The sequence below is a fragment of the Sorex fumeus genome, unplaced genomic scaffold, assembly GCF_029834395.1.
Source record: "Sorex fumeus unplaced genomic scaffold, SorFum_2.1 ptg000063l, whole genome shotgun sequence".
In the NCBI taxonomy this organism is placed as follows: Eukaryota; Metazoa; Chordata; class Mammalia; order Eulipotyphla; family Soricidae; genus Sorex; species Sorex fumeus.
In genome coordinates, this window is record NW_026606120.1 from 11,438,759 (window position 1) to 11,454,049 (window position 15,291).

The window sequence follows — 15,291 nt, forward strand, 5'->3', positions numbered from 1 at the left end:
GTTTTGTTTTTGGGCCACACCTGGCTGTGTATAGGGCTTATTCCTAGTTCTTCACTCAGGAATAGCTCCTGGTGGGACTCAGGAGACCATATGGGGTGTTGGGGATTGAACTCGGATTGGCCACATGCAAGACAAGCACCTAACCTTCTCGTGTGCTCTCTGACTCCACTTTTTTTGTTTTTGTTTTTGGACCACACCTAGTGGTGCTCAGGTTTTACTCCTGACTTTGTGTTCAGTCCAGGATCAGTCCTGGAGGAGCTAGGAAGACTGTGTGAGGTGTTGGAGATCATGCCCAGATCAGCTGCAAAACAGTTGTTGTACTCTTGCTCTCTGGTTCCTGATCTCACTACTAATTACATTTTTAGAATCATTTTACTTTTATTAAGACACCGTGATTTATAAAATATTCATAATGAGCTTTTTCAGGAATGCAATATTCAGCACGATTATTGTATTGTTCCCTTCCACCCCTAACCACCTTAGGAGGCCTATAACAAATTTATTTCATATCACTTACCCTAACAAAACTTAAAGGAATGGGAAACAGAATTATTAAAAAAATAAATCAATACAAGTCTATTTGTATGGAGATCCTCTGCCCATATCCCCCTGTCTCTGGCAAATCAGCAGTCAGACCCATAAGCCACCTTTGGCTGGTGCCAAACAATCTTGTCAACGGCCACCATCCAGATTGCATGTCCTTCTCTCCCGGAAGGGGGCATAACATGACACTCACATAACCATGCCCATGGACCCAGCACCAGCCTGTTTCACTTAGGGTGCCCCAAAGGGGTTCTGGTGAGAGCACTCCCTCCCGCCCCCCCACCAAGGGACCCAGCCCCAGCAGCCGAAAACCTCCAAAACTCAACTGCCACTGTGCTCATGGCTGTTCTCCACACACTTGGGTCGAGTCTCACCCATGAGTAAATGTTTTCCTGGACCATGTGGCCACATTTGCAGCCACATGACACTTCATACCACACACCCTACCCATACTCCAAGAGCACCACACCACATTTGATGGAGTTCAAAATAGGAGTAACCAATCTTAGAGGGAAATATGTATTTTTTTACAGATATGTATATAAAATCACACAAGGCTCAACCTCCAACAACATGTTAGTTATCTCTTATAGAAGAGCTTAATGGGCCCTGGGTGAAATACAACAATCTTCACCCTCTTTCCTCAAAGGAAACGTTTTTGTAGCATCTTCAGTGGTTTTTCATAACAAACAATACAAAATATATTATTTCTGTTCTGTTTTGGGGCAGGGATTGGGATTTGGGATGGAAACACCTGAAATATGGTGGTAGGAAGATGTAATGGTGGTGGGATTAGTGTTTGAATATTAAATGCAATGAAATATTGTAAACTATGTTATAAAATAAAAAAATAAATAACACTGTCCTCCCATTGTTCATTGATTTGCTCGAGCAGGCCCAGTAACATCTCTATTTTGAGACTTGTTGTTGCTGTGTTTGGTATATTGAATACGTCACAGGTAGCTTGCCAGGCTTTGTTGTGTGGGTGAGATACTCTCAGTAGCTTGCTGGGCTCTCTGAGAGGGGCGGAGGAATCAAACCCGGCTCAGCTGGGCTGGCTGCACACAAGGTAAACACCCTACCACTGTGCTATCGCTCCAGAAAGTCCATTTGTGGGGGAATGGGGGGTAGGGGGGATACTGGGACCGGTGGTGGTGGAAAATGAGCACTGGTGGAGGGATGGGTACTTGATCATTGTATAAATGAAACCCAAGCACAAAAATTTGTAAGTCTACAACTGTACCTCATGGTGTTCCACTAATAAAAATTAAAAAAAATGCTTAAAAAAACCAAAAAGCCCATTTGTAATGATTAATTCCTATATGATTTTAACATATGTAAAGAAATTCAAATCATTTAATACAATACAATGTGATATAGTACCTATTCTCATTTATGTAAATAAGTTTTAACCCTAGCACCTAAAATAAAAGTATCTGAATGTAAAAAAAAACTGATCTGACATAGAACAATACAGATGAGATGTTGATTCGTTCTGAAAGTGTATAAGGTCCCCCAGCGATCTGGTGCAAACATGCTTCCTTAATCTAGCAGAGGGCAGACACGTGCGCTGTGGTGAGGTCATGCCCAGTGCTGGTGATGGCAATGTGTGTCCTGTCATCTAAAGATATTTTAAAGCTGCATAACTTGTTTCGAGGATCTGAATTCCCTAAGCTGTTGCCTGTCCGTGAAACTCTCTGTCGCTCCTTTAAATCTGAAGGATAGTCCAGTTGGATAGAGGCTTCTGGTGAGGTGTTCGTTTCCCTGAGCTTTGCACTATATCTCTTGATTCTTTCCTGGCTCAGAGAGCCTCATTTGCTAGATCTGCTGTAAGTCTTAGGGACTTCCCTTTGCAAGTTCCTTTTTTTTAAAAAAAATTTCTTTTTGGGTCACACCCGGCAATGCATAGGAGTTAACTCCTGACTCTGCACTCAGGAATTACTCGTGGTGGTGCTCAGGGGACCATATGGGATGCTGGGAATTGAACCCGGGGCAGCCGCGTGCAAGGCAAACGCTCGACCCATTGTGCTATCACTCCAGCCCCCTTAAGTTCCTTTTTTGATCTTGCTGCTTTCAGTATTCCATCTCTGTGGTTTCCGTCACTGAGCACTGTGTGTCTTGAAGTTTTTCTATATGAGTTATTTTTTACTGGGTCCTTTTGGGCTTCTTGGATCTTGGCTCCTGAATTGTTCATCTCTGGGAAATTCTTATCTATGATTTATTTAACTATTATTTTGTCATCGAATTTGCCTTCCTGTTCTTCAGGGACTCTGCTAATTCTTATATTGTTTCTCTTGAACTCATCCCATAGTTCTCTAGTATGCTGTTCATTTCTTTTCAGACTATTTCCCACCTTTTGCTATTTCCTAGCAGTTTCTTCCTTCTCATCTTGGAGCTCCTGATCTTTTGCTCAGAGCTTCCACTGAGGTGTTATTTTTTTTTTCCACGTTGGGTGGGTAATGTGCCAAGTGTGTAACAAGATCTAAGGGAGGCACATTTCAGACCAACGTGTGAGCACCCAATCATCCTGCTTATGAGCTGGAAAATAATCCCTATTGAGTTTCAATAGCACCGACCATGTTCTTCATTTCTGACTAAACTAGTTTTTTCCTTTCTACTCTCATACTTTCTTGTGTTTTAAGCTGACTCCCTGTGTTACCGTTTCTTTGAACTCATCAGACATCCTCATCAGAGAGTCACTAAAGACCCTGTCTGAGGATTTGCTGGTGCTGTTGTTTCTGTATTGGTGATACTGTTGTCACTCACTGAGGTTGGTGGGTGTCTCCCCAACTTGTTTCCTGGTGTTCTGTCATGCCAGGGTTGAGTGTTTGCAGTTACCCACTGGAAGATCCTGAGGGATTAGGCAGGTCTGTCCTGTCTCCTCTGCCTGTTATCACCCCGTGGCAGGAGAGACAGCTGTGGGCAGGGTGAATTCTGCTGAGCGTGGCTGAGTGCTTCAGGGGCTATGATGTGGCCTTTCGAAGATACAGCACAGGCCAGGTGGCTGCAGGGACTAAGCTGAAAAGGGGCGCTATTGGGCCCCAAGGCGCCAGCCTGAAGCAGGCCTCTCCCCAGGCTGGAAGTGGAGGTTCCTGCACTTCCAATGATTTTTTTCATATCTGTACTGAGAACAGAACTGACAGCCTCGCTGGCTCACATGTCACATCTCCACTTAACATTGTTAAAAAATGTTTCTGTATTTGTTTTGTTGCTGAGTGGGACAAGGAAGAAACGTTATTTTGTAATTGTGGAACAATTGCAGGGAATCCTTCACCAAGTCTCAAACTCGCTCCACACACACCCGCTGCCCACGGCCGGCTCAGCTCTCAGGCCACGGTGCTGTGACGCCATCTCCGACGAGGTCCTTGCTGCCACCTGTCACTCCCGTGGCCTATCTCCCCGTGCTGTTCGGAGCACATGCATGCTCCGGGAGCCCCTCGCTGGTGCCCACAGCAACCTAGTCCCCCAGCAGAATTGCTCTGCCAGGACCCCAGGGCGCAGGGCTCTGCTTTGCAGCGCCAACACCCGGAACAGGGCCGGTCACGGAGCAGGTCCCCCATATCGAATGTTGCTGGCTTCCTGGGATGGTTACCCCTGAGTGCCTGCAGTGGCTGATGCTGACCATCACAGTCCTTTGTCTGCACATGTGCACAAACCTGCTGGGATTGCTGAGGACACAGACGAAAGGACCGACATGATTCACCCAGTGCACTGCCTGGCCTCAGTGTTCAGAGCTGTCTAATGGGCTGAACTCCCAGACAGGGAGCAAGGTTCAGGCTGGCGCTCTGCACACCCTGTGCCTGGGGCTCCCTCCCCGCCTAGCCTTTAGCGTGGACGTGCCCATGCCCATGGGGCTCAGCCACACCCCCGTGCCCCAGCCCAGGCCACACCTGCACCATGTCCCTCCACCCTGTGATGCTCTCTGGGAGCTGCCTGAGGGCTGAGCACCCACCTCCCCATGCCTGCTGGTGATCTGCAGCTTCTGGGGGATGCTTCCAGAACGGTTCTCCCAGCCCTTCCTGGGCACCATAGACTGGGGGAGCTCTAGGGGCGGGGCCTTGGGCTGTAATCTGGGGAACCTCCAGGGGTTCTCACTCAGCCAGGTGAGACCAGGCCCAGGTATCAGGGGCTCTCAGGACTTGCTGAGGGAGCAGGAGGGGGGCTTCAGACACAGAAACTGCATGTGTGGCCTGGGGTTGAGTGTGGGCCTCAAGGCAGCGCTGTTCACTGTGGGGCCTAGGCCAGCCCGGGCACAGACTGGCACTTTCCAAAAGTAAAGGCACCCATGCATCAGGGGTGTGAGGAGAGGGTCCCTTGCCCACTGTCGGCAGGGGCGTAGACGGGTCAAACCTCTTTGGAAGACAATATGGACAGTTCTCAAAAGACCAGAAACTGAGCTTCCTTAAGACCCGCAATTCTGCTCCTTGGCTCTGTTCCGTTCTATTCAGAAAAGCCGTCTGCTCACCCACGTTCATTGCAGAACTATCCACACCAGCCAAACTCTGGAAACAACACAAGTGCCTGAGAACAGTTGACTGGATAGCTACGGTACATACACACATGGAATACTGCTCGGCCGCAAGAAAAGATGAAATCGTGAGACTTGCTGCTCAGTGGTTGAGCACGGAGAGTACCTTGCTAAAATGAGTCAGCAGGAGCGGGTCAGACACAGAATGAACTCGCTCATCTGGGGCAGAAAGAAACATAGTAAAGGAATGGCTGCCCAAAAGACACCCAGGGACTGGTTCTAGTAGGAAGTTTGTCTGCTGGGGATTGGAGTGAGGGAGGCACAGTGGGGGCGGGGGCACGGGGACAGTGCTGGTGGGAAGCTGTCACTTGGGGCAGGCATGCTTCTATAATGCTTTATTCAAGAAACCTGACTAGTAATAAACGTAAAAATAAATTTACACTAGTGTAAATCATTGTGACTGAAACTTAAAAAAATATTGGGAGGAAAAGTATTGTCTGATTTTTGTTTTTTATTTTGTGGGCCACACTCGATGATACTCAGAAATCACTCCTGCCAATGCTCGGGGTCCATAGACGATGCTGGGGATTGAACCCTGGTCAGGGAAGGGAAATGTCTTCCCCACTGTACTAACTCTCCACCCCCTATTCGATTAACCCTCTTTGGGGTCTTTCTAAGTGGGCTGAGAGCAGGCTTCACAGGCAGAAGCCCAGAGTTTAACCCCTGATATACTCCTTGAGCACTTTCAGGAGTGATTCCCCAAGGACAGAGTCACCAGTGACCCCTGAGCACAGTTAGATGTGACCCCCAAGTAAATAAGCCTATTTATTAATTTTTATTTTTTTCTTTTTGGGTCGCTCCTGGAGATGCTCAGAGGTTACTCCTGGCTCATGCACTCAGGAATTACTCCTGGTGGTGCTCAGGGGACCATATGCAATGCTGGGAATTGAACCCGGGTTGGCCGCATGCAAGGCAAACCGCCCTACCCACTGTGTTATCGCTCCAGCCCCCAAATAAGCCTATTTTAACTGATAAAAGGTACTCATTTAGTTAAAGAATATTTGCTGCTTTGGCCGGGCGGTGGTCATGCAGAGGGCCTGAGGATCATCCCAGACCCTGCTGTCGCCTCCCCTGCAGGTCCTTGACCACCTCACAGTGCTACCGCAGGGCAGGTCAGCGGTTCCTGCCTTTGCTGGTGCTGAAATGGGGTTCATGCAGCAGCATCGGAGCCCCGCAGAGGCCCTCCAGACGTGGGGAACACTGGTGGGTCCTGCTCCCTCTGCAGGGAGCACTGTGGCCAGCACCAGCAGACAGGAAGTGCCAGTGCCTTCTGCCTACGCCTGCCCTGGGGCACGGACTCCAAGGGGTGAGCAGGTTGCCTCGAGGGCCTGATCCTGACTCTGGGCAGCGGAGGAGTAGCCCATGGCCTGGCAGGTTCTGAAAGCTAAGCGGGGTGTGGACAAAGCATGGGGATTCAGGCTGAACCCCACAGTGGCTATGTGGGACTGGAGCAGGGATGGAAAGTGGACTGAGGGCATGAGCCCCGGATGCTTCCCTGACTCGGCGGCACAGCCCTGGGTAGGGCCTGGTCTAGTGGGGTCCAATAGCCTCACCCCTTTTTCTACATGGGTCATACTATGGTACCATTTTCTGTGTCTCTTCTCCTAGGGGTAGATCTTGGCATGGCTGCAGTTCTTTTTTTCTGGGCTCTCCCAAGTGGTGCTCAGGGGGGCTGGAGGCATCTTCCCGTGATGCTCAGCCAACTGGGCTGGCAGCTTAGGGCGTGGGCCAAGGAGATGATGCTGGGCATCGAACCCTGCCTGGTTCCCTAATCCCTGTTATCTCTCCTCCCTCTCTCTCTCTCTCTCTCTCTCTCTCTCTCTCTCTCCCCGCCTCTCCAGCCCTTGGGGTTTACTCTTCCTTTTGGATTTTGGGCCACATCTGGTGGGCTCGGGGGAACATATGTGGAGCTGGGATCTAACTGTGTTCCCCGCCTGCAAGGTGAGCATGTCACCTGCTACACTGTTGCTCCAGCGACTCAGTATTCCTGCCCCCCCCTTGAGAAATCTATAGGTGCTTTAAAAACCTCATCATACGAGGGGCTGGAGCAACTACAAATCTCAAGTACAGTGGGAAGGGCATTTGTCTTGTATACGGCTGACCCACGTTCAATCCCCGGCATCCCATATGGTCCCCAGAGCCCTCTCATGAGTAATTCCTGAGTCAGAGCCAGGAATAAGGTCTTGAGCGTCGCCGGATGTGCCCCCCCCCCCCCCAACAACAAAATAAAATAAGTAAAGTGGTGTGATGAATCACATCTGTTAGGGAAAAAACCTCACACACGAGCCAACAATCCTGCAGTCTTGGCGCAAAGGCTGTGGGCAGAGCTGTGCAGGTGTGGGTGAGGGTTTGCTAGCCCTGCCCTGGGCATGGCGCCCAGGGCCAAGCACTCAGCTGTTTCCACAGTGACCTCTGCTCTGTTCCTGAAACTTCCAAGTCTACGCCAGCCTCCCTCCAGAACTTTCCTCAAGGTGTGTCAGTGCTTAGATCAGTGGGACAGGGAGGGACGGCCACCACAGAGGACTCTGGTGACCCACTTGAAGGTGCATTGTGGGGCTGGAGCGATAGCTCAGCAGGTAGGGTGTTTGTCTTGCACGCGGCCCACCCAGGTCCCATATAGTCCCCCGAGCACTGCCAGGAGTAATTCCTGAGTGCAGAGCCAGGAATAACCCCTGAGCATATCTGGGTGTGACCCAAAAAGCAAATAAATAAATAATTAAATAAATAATTTGAAGGCGCATTGCGCCGAAGGGCATATACTGGCCGCTTTGGTTCCTCACCATCAGCAGGCTCTCACAGGGCTCTCTGTTTGGTCTTCCTGCACCCAGCGCTCTCCTTTCTCTTCTACTTCCACTTCTACTTCTTCTTGCCTCTTCTACCTGGGTAGGCCCCCCCTCACTCCAAACTAGCAGACTGACTCCATTTTATCTGCCCTGTGGTTCCTCTTCCTCCAGGAAGCCTTCCTTGATCTCACAGGTCTCTCAGTGCCTGGGATACTTTGTACTTGTCTATTTTCCCTCTCTTTCTGAGAACTTGCCTTTAGATGGCAGAGGAACACTCTGATTCATCTTTAAATCTCCTCAGAGGAACTTCAGGGTGATCTCAGAGAGGAGCAGGCCAGTGCCCACCCAAACAAAGCTGTGACGGCCATTCCCACACACCAAAGCTGCCACCAGGGTCCCGGCCAGACCCCACTGCCTCAGGACTGAGTGCCACAGAGAACCAGATCTGCCGAAAACTCCAGGTACACGGGTCTTTGTGGCTGAAAACTCCAGGCCTTGTTGGAGCTGGGGCGGGGGAACTCCCCCCACCTCCTCGTACTTTCAGAAGTCCCAGCTGCCAGTTCCAGTTACATATTTTACCGCCAAGCTAACCGTCCAGTTCAATATTCTAGATTTTCATCTCCAAGTTCTCCGACACTAAGTTCCCAGTAGGAGCGCCCCAGATTGGATGGGATACAACGCAGAAACCAGACAATCTCAACGAACAAAAACAGGAACACAGAAGGCTTAACGTGTGACACCAGCTTAGTAAACCCGGAGACAAGGACCCCATGGTGAGATACAACAATTTTCTCTAATTCTCTTCAACTGAGATTTTTTTTTTCTTTTTGGATCACACCCAGCGATGCTCAGGGGTTGCTCCTGGATCATGCACTCAGGAATCACTCCTGGTGGTGCTTGGGGGGACCATATGGGATGCTGGGAATCAAACCCGGGTCGGCTGCATGCAAGGCAAACACTCTCCTCACTTTGCTATCGCTTCAGCCCCCAACTGAGATAGTTTTGAACATTCTGTTAGTCAGTTAGTGGAAACAAACAATATAAGATAAATTATTTTGTTCCTGCTACAGGTTCGGCTTGAGGGGTGGTTGGGGAAACTGAGACAATGGTGGAGTGAAGGTAACAGTGATAGTGGGATTGGGGTTGGAATATTGAATGCTTCTAACAAACCACCACAAAAATACTTTGTAAACCATGGTGTCTAAATAAAGTCAGAAAAAAAAATCTCCCCAATGCTGGCCAAAGTTCTCAGAACACCCAGTTAAGGCTGAATAAGCATTTTTTGGGCGAGGGAGAGGGGTGATGCTCAGGGGTTACTCCTGGCTCTGCACTCAGGAATCACTCCTGGCGGTGCTCGGGGGACCAAGTGGAACGCTGAGAATCGAAGCCGGGTCAGCCGCATGCAAGGCAAATAACCTACCCACTGTGCTATTGCTCCAGCCCCGTGGGTTGAATAAGTATTAAATGAATAAACAGAAATGGTGGCGTAACTCATTTTGTAAAGACACACTGAGTCTTCCTACTCATTTTTAAATTCCGAGGCCACACCCAGCGGTTCTCAGGGCTGACTCCTGGCTCTGTGCCTAGGAGCACTCTTGGGGGTCTTGGGGGACCATATGGGGTGCCGGGGATGGAACCTGGGTGGGCCACATGCATGACAAACACTCTTCCCACTGTGGTCTTGCTCCAGCCCCCTCCCACTGAGTTTCACGGCAGCTGAGAGCAGAGCTGGGTGGAGCTCTTGAAGCTGGAGTTTGCAGACTGACCACCAGCCTTGAGGGGGTCTGGGCAGGCCACTCTCTGCTAGGAGGTGAGAACGTGCACCGTTCTCACCTCCTAGCAGACTACCCCCCCCCCCCCAAAGAGGCAGAGAGCAGCTCAATTCTCCTCGATATTCCAAGTCCCGCTTTGAGTTTTGTTTTGTTTCTCCCAGTCCTGCCCTCCCAGTTTTACAAATACTTCCTCTGAAAATGAAACAAAAGCACGTGGTCGCCTGCTGAGATTGCTCTGCAGAATGGCGAGCTCCCAGTGCACCCTTGGCTCATGCCGGCATGGGGGTTCTTGTCAGTCGGGGGGCTGGACCCACACCCGACAGCCCAGGTCACGGCCCAGGCTGTGCTGCTGGGGTGTGGGGCAGGGGTTTCCGACTCTGACACCCTGCAGAGGGGCTGCCCAGGCACCCCTCACCCCCATCCTCACGCCCAGGGGCTCCTGCAAAGGCTCAGGCCTTGTGGAGAAAGCAGAGAAGGGCCCAATGCGAAAACTCTTTCTTCCGGTTTTGGGCTTGTGATGTTTGTCACCTACTACTTCCCGCTGTGACAATGCCTCAGTTTTTCCTCTATACAAGGAGATACCGGGACTGGCCCAGCTCAGAGAGCTGGTTCTCAAGACCGGCTGGGCTCTGGCCACGGGGGACTCAGGGGCCAGTGAGGCTGAGTTGGGGCCAGGCTGGTGGGAACCAGCTCTCAAGAATGTGCGTGGAGGGATGCAGAGCCCAGGCCCTGGGCAGGCATGGCCTGGGGGAGCCCCTGGGGTTCAGAGGCGGGGCCCAGGTGGGACCTGCTGAAGCTGGTGGGCAGGGACCCCAGCACAGACAGACCCAGGGGCTCTCATGGGACCAGCTTCCTGCCACAGAGCCACCTCATGCTGCCCTAAGCCACCAGCCGTGGACAGACAATGAGACACCACTAGGGTGCCAACATACATGGCCTCTCCTCTGGTCAGGCTGCTCACTGCCCTTCTCGCCTTCTTGGCTGTCCACAGCCCAGCCTTGACTGCCCGGTCAAAATGGACAGTGTGGGTGGGGGCGGGGGCAGGTCCGTCCCAGTCATGGCCAGGGAACGAGCTCAAGTCCACCCTGTGGCTGTCCATTGACCCTCTGCCTCCAGAAGCTGGCTGCAGAGAGGCTGGGCCGGGGTGTGGAGAGCTTGACTTGCCACCCCGAGATCAGGGAATCTGGTTTGCACAGGCTGAGGGGTTGCTGATCTTCCTAGGCCTCCTCCCTGGTTGATGGGCCACTCTGTCCCGCAGCTCTGAGAAGCCCTGGGTCCACGCTTACGGGGCCGAAGACTGTGGGGCAGGGCGGGGCAGCATGCAGAGAGTGGGCAGGATGTCTGATGGGAAAACAGGGAGGCACTTGCCCCCAGCCACGGAGGTGGGGCCCCTAGGCTGCAGGGGACGACGACTGGACTCTGCTGCCAGAACGAGGGAGTGACCTTCACTGTGTGCTCACAATCTGATATGCAACCGTGGGAGTGAGTGACAGCAGGAGCAAGGCAGGAGGGGAGACCCAGAGGGCTACAGTGGCTGCTCTGGGTGTGGGTCGTATGTTCTCCAAGCCTGTCCTGTGAGTGGGCAGACAGTGACACTCAGCCAGGCGGGGATACTAGAGGGCTGATGAGTCGGGCACTGTGGCGGGAGCCTCCTTAGATGCTGATGAGTTTAGCCTCACTCTGGGAGGCGGCAGACCTACCCACCCCCCAGCTATGTCGGCGGTGCTCTGGGCGTCCCCTGGCAGGGCTCGAAGACCATACCTGGGCATGGGGATGGACCCGGGCTTGCACTGCTACAGCCCTGTGCCATGAGTCTGGTCCAGACCACACTGTCCTGGTCTGGCCCACCTGCCTGAGGCTGTGCAGTGGCCCCCAACCTCGGCGGGGACAGTAGGAGGGTCCCATCTGGTACATAGAAGACACTGCTAGAGGCCCCTTTACAAGAAGAAGGTTCAGTTTGGGGCTCCTGAACTCCAGTCAGGCCAGGCCCAGACTTCCAGAACCATCCACGCTCTGTCAGAAAGGCTGGGCTAGCATGTCAGTCCCTGGGGAAGAGCCCTCCCCCCCCCCCCCCCCGCCTCCCCATCTGCGGGTGGCTGTGACGCCGAGGCCTAGGGAAGGGGCAGGGCGCACAGGAGCAGCCTCGGGCTCCCCCAGGCAGCCCCAAGTTCCCACCGGGGAATAACTGACGCTGCAAAATCCTTCGAAGCATTTTCCGTCTGGCCCAGAGTTCAGAGGGAGTTTCCTCCTTGCTGCACGGGGGAGGTTTTTCTTAACAGAAGATTCTAATTTGGAGAAGCCAGGAAGAAAGACAGGCTGGGCCACAACACACGAGGGTGTCAGGAGAGGTTTGCACAAGGTGCCCTGGGATTCCCAACGCACAGGGCCAGAGCAAGAGCACAGCAGGCAAAGAGCTTGCCTTGTATTGGGACGATCTAAGTTTAATTCCATGCACCCCATAGAGTCCCCTAGCACCACCAGGAGTGACTCCTGAGTGCAGAGGCAGGGGGAAGCCTTGAACATCACTGGGTGAGGCCCCAAACCCCAAACAAACAAGCCAACACAAGCCACAGAAATGTCGATTCAGCAAATAGGAGAGGCTGAGGGGCCACAGGCCACGGCCCACCTCCTGAGGGGCTTCAGAGTGGGCCTCCAAACTGTGCAAGGGCAGGACCAAGTACGGCAGAAAAATGCCGCTGACTCAAGGCCCCTACAACAGGAAGATCCAGCATGAGCTGGACTCCAGCTGAGTCAGGCCCAGACTTCCAGAACCTACCAGAACCTTCCGTGCCCTCTGCCGTATGTCCATGCCTAGCTCGAAATGTACAGACTAACTTAGACAATCAAAGGTGCTGGCCGGCCACTCCACCTTAGCTCTGGCTTCGTCATTTCACTGCCCCCTCCTTCATTTTCCACTTTTCTTTTTATTTTCTTTTTTTGGGAAGGTCACACCCAGCAATGCTCAGGGGTTACTGCTGGCTCTACACTCAGGAGTTACTCCTGGCAGTGCTCGGGGGACCATATGGGATGCCGAAAATTGAACCCAAGTCGGCTGCGTGCAAGGCAAATGTCCTACCCGCTGTGCTATCACTCTAGTCACCCATTTTCCACTTTTCCATGACGCTCCCAAGCCTCTGTATTCTGGGTTCCAGACGCCTCATCTTGGCGGCACAAGGATGAACTATTTTGAGAGGGAAAGTGGAGGGCGTTGAAGTGGAGGGGAAAGGAGAGGCACCCTCCCGAGGGCCATTGGGCTCCAGTACAGGCCAGTGAGGAGGAGGCATTCAACCCAGGCCTGGAGAAAACAGCTCCATGTGTGGTGATGGGTTCCCATGAAGACGCGTGGGACCCTTGGTCTTTCTGGCCACGTGTGATCCTAAGACTGTCCACTTCCTTCCTCACATGCTGTGCCCGCTGAAAGCCAGGCCTCGCTGGCGGTCTGGGTAGCACAGTTTGGGGGGGCTGGGTAGTGATGGGGGTCCTGGAGTAGCCGACCGCCTCCCTCCCCCAGTGTCAGGATAATCGCAGAGTTGGGCCAGGCCCAGGGAATGTCCTTCGGCTGGAGTGACAAGCAGCCTGTGCGTGCGCTCTCTCTCTTTCCAGTGGAGGGCTCTCCCTTCCCTGCTCAGGGCTGATGCAGGCCCATGGGGTCACTGAGGGCACAGACGGGTGGAGGGGGACCCAAAGACTATTGGGGAGGTGAGGGACGGTGGGCCGGGGACGCGGATGCTGAGTTGGCAGACATCTCTGGCTTTCTGAACTGCCCCAATCCAATTTAGTTTTTTTTTTTTTTTATTGGAGGTTGGGAGCCAGGAGGAGCCCCTTTCAGCGTTTCCACTGCAGAGAGCGTGGGTCTTACCCCGAAAGCATGCCATGGTTGGCCGAGGGCCGCGCCGGCCTCAGCGCTGTGGGCTGGCCCAAGGCCCGAAGCAACCCTGTTTCAGGATGGACTCTGCGTGGGCACGGGCAGGGGGCCTGGGTCTCGGAACACACGCTCCAGAGAGAGAGGGGAGGAAAGAAAACAAGAGAGAAGGATGTGAAAGAAAGGAAAGAAGGAAAGGAAGGGAAAAGGGAACAAAGAGAGAAAGGAAGGAAGGAAGGAAATGGAGAAAGGAAGACAAGAAAGATGAGAAAGGAGAGAGAGGCAGGATGGGGTAGGGGCGGGGAGGCTCTCCCTCTCCACTCTCGTTGCTGCTGTGTGTTCTGTGGGGGCTCGGAGGTGCCCCCAGCGTCTGTGCTCACCCTGGTCTGGCCCCAGCCCCAGCCCCGGCCCCCCGCGGGCCCCGCTTGCCCGTCACTGCCTGCCAGGCTCAGCCGCGGGCTTGGCCGGGGGCCTGGGCCGCCGTGCCCACAGCCGCGCCTGCAGTTTCTCTCTCCCTCTGTGATTTGGGTGGTTTTCATTCCATCCTGGGCTTTGCTTTTCTACTGATTTATCCCTTCCCCGGAGTGAGTCATGGCGGCGGCTTCTATTTGTTCCAGGGGAAAATAGCAGAGGGCATTTTGGTGCTGTGGTCGGGGACTGCTGGGGACCGGCCCCGAGGGGGGGAGGTCTGGGGTGGGGGGGCTTCGGGTGAGGGATAGAGGCTGACAATGGCCTGACAAAGGCCCCCGAGGGGCTCTGTCGCTCGGTCTCTGCCCAGACAAGGTGTCGGGCCCCTTCCCGTCGAGGCCCTGCTCAGGGAGAGACCGGCAGGGCCTCGTGCGGGGTCTCCTGTGTTCTCCTCGCAGAAGCCTTTGGAGTCGGTGTCACCGTGTCTGTCTGCATGTGGAGACAGTGCCCTGGAAGAGTGGACGGGATGTGTTTGTGGCACGGAGAGTGGCTGAGATGGGACAGGGTGCGTGTGTGATTTGCCTGAGACTGGAGGAAGAGAGAGAGAGAGAGAGAGAGAGAGAGAGAGAGAGAGAGAGAGAGAAGGAGAGGAGAGTGAAGGGAGAGACAGGAGAGAGGGAAGAGGGGCAAAAGAGAGAGGGAAGAGAGAGAGGGAGGAGAGAAAGGCAGAGGGAGAGAGAGAGGGGGGGGAGATGGAGAGAGGGAGAGAGAGAGAAGCTCCTGCCATGGGGAGGGGGCGGGAGGGAAACTGAGGACATTGGTGGTAGGAAATGTACATGTACATGGTGAAGGCGAAGGTGATGGAACATTATCTGACTGTAACCAGATTATGAACAACTTTGTAACTATGTATCTCACTGTGAGTCAATTTTAAAAATCATTTATTTAATTAAAAAGAAGCCCAGGGACACTGGTGGAGGGATGGGTACTTGATCATTGTATAATTGAAACCCAAGCACAAAAATTTGTAAGTCTACAACTGTACCTCATGGTGTCTCACTAATAAAAATTAAAAAAAATAAAATAAAAAGAAGCCCAGGGAAAGAGTAGGCTGAGGTGTGGTATGGAGCGGGTGGCACGGCCAAGCCGAGACCAGCACCCCGCCTGGGTCTGAGGCCTTCATGGACTTTCATTTCCTTCTGGACTGCGCTTCCCATCAGCTCTACTTCCCCCCTCCCTTGCCCCCCTATTCAGCCTGGAGGAGTCCAGGGAAAATGCAAACTCAGTGCCCTGGAAGGCTGGTCTATGAAGTCATTGGCAAAGAGCTAATACGTCACTAGTCTGAGGTCAGCTCAGTGGCTGGGAGGTGGCGTTTGCAGCACCCATGGGTTCCTT

General features: G+C 53.1%; 1 protein-coding gene and 1 non-coding gene across 2 annotated transcripts in view; both read right to left on the bottom strand.

Annotated features, from left to right (window-relative positions):
- Positions 1–15,291, bottom strand: part of ITGA11 (integrin subunit alpha 11) — a 110,221-nt gene that overhangs the window by 66,117 nt on the left and 28,813 nt on the right. The window lies entirely within an intron of this gene.
- On the bottom strand, positions 2,990–3,093 carry LOC130036379 (small nucleolar RNA U13). Its single transcript, XR_008794410.1, has one exon. It is a non-coding gene; the product is annotated as a small nucleolar RNA U13 (small nucleolar RNA).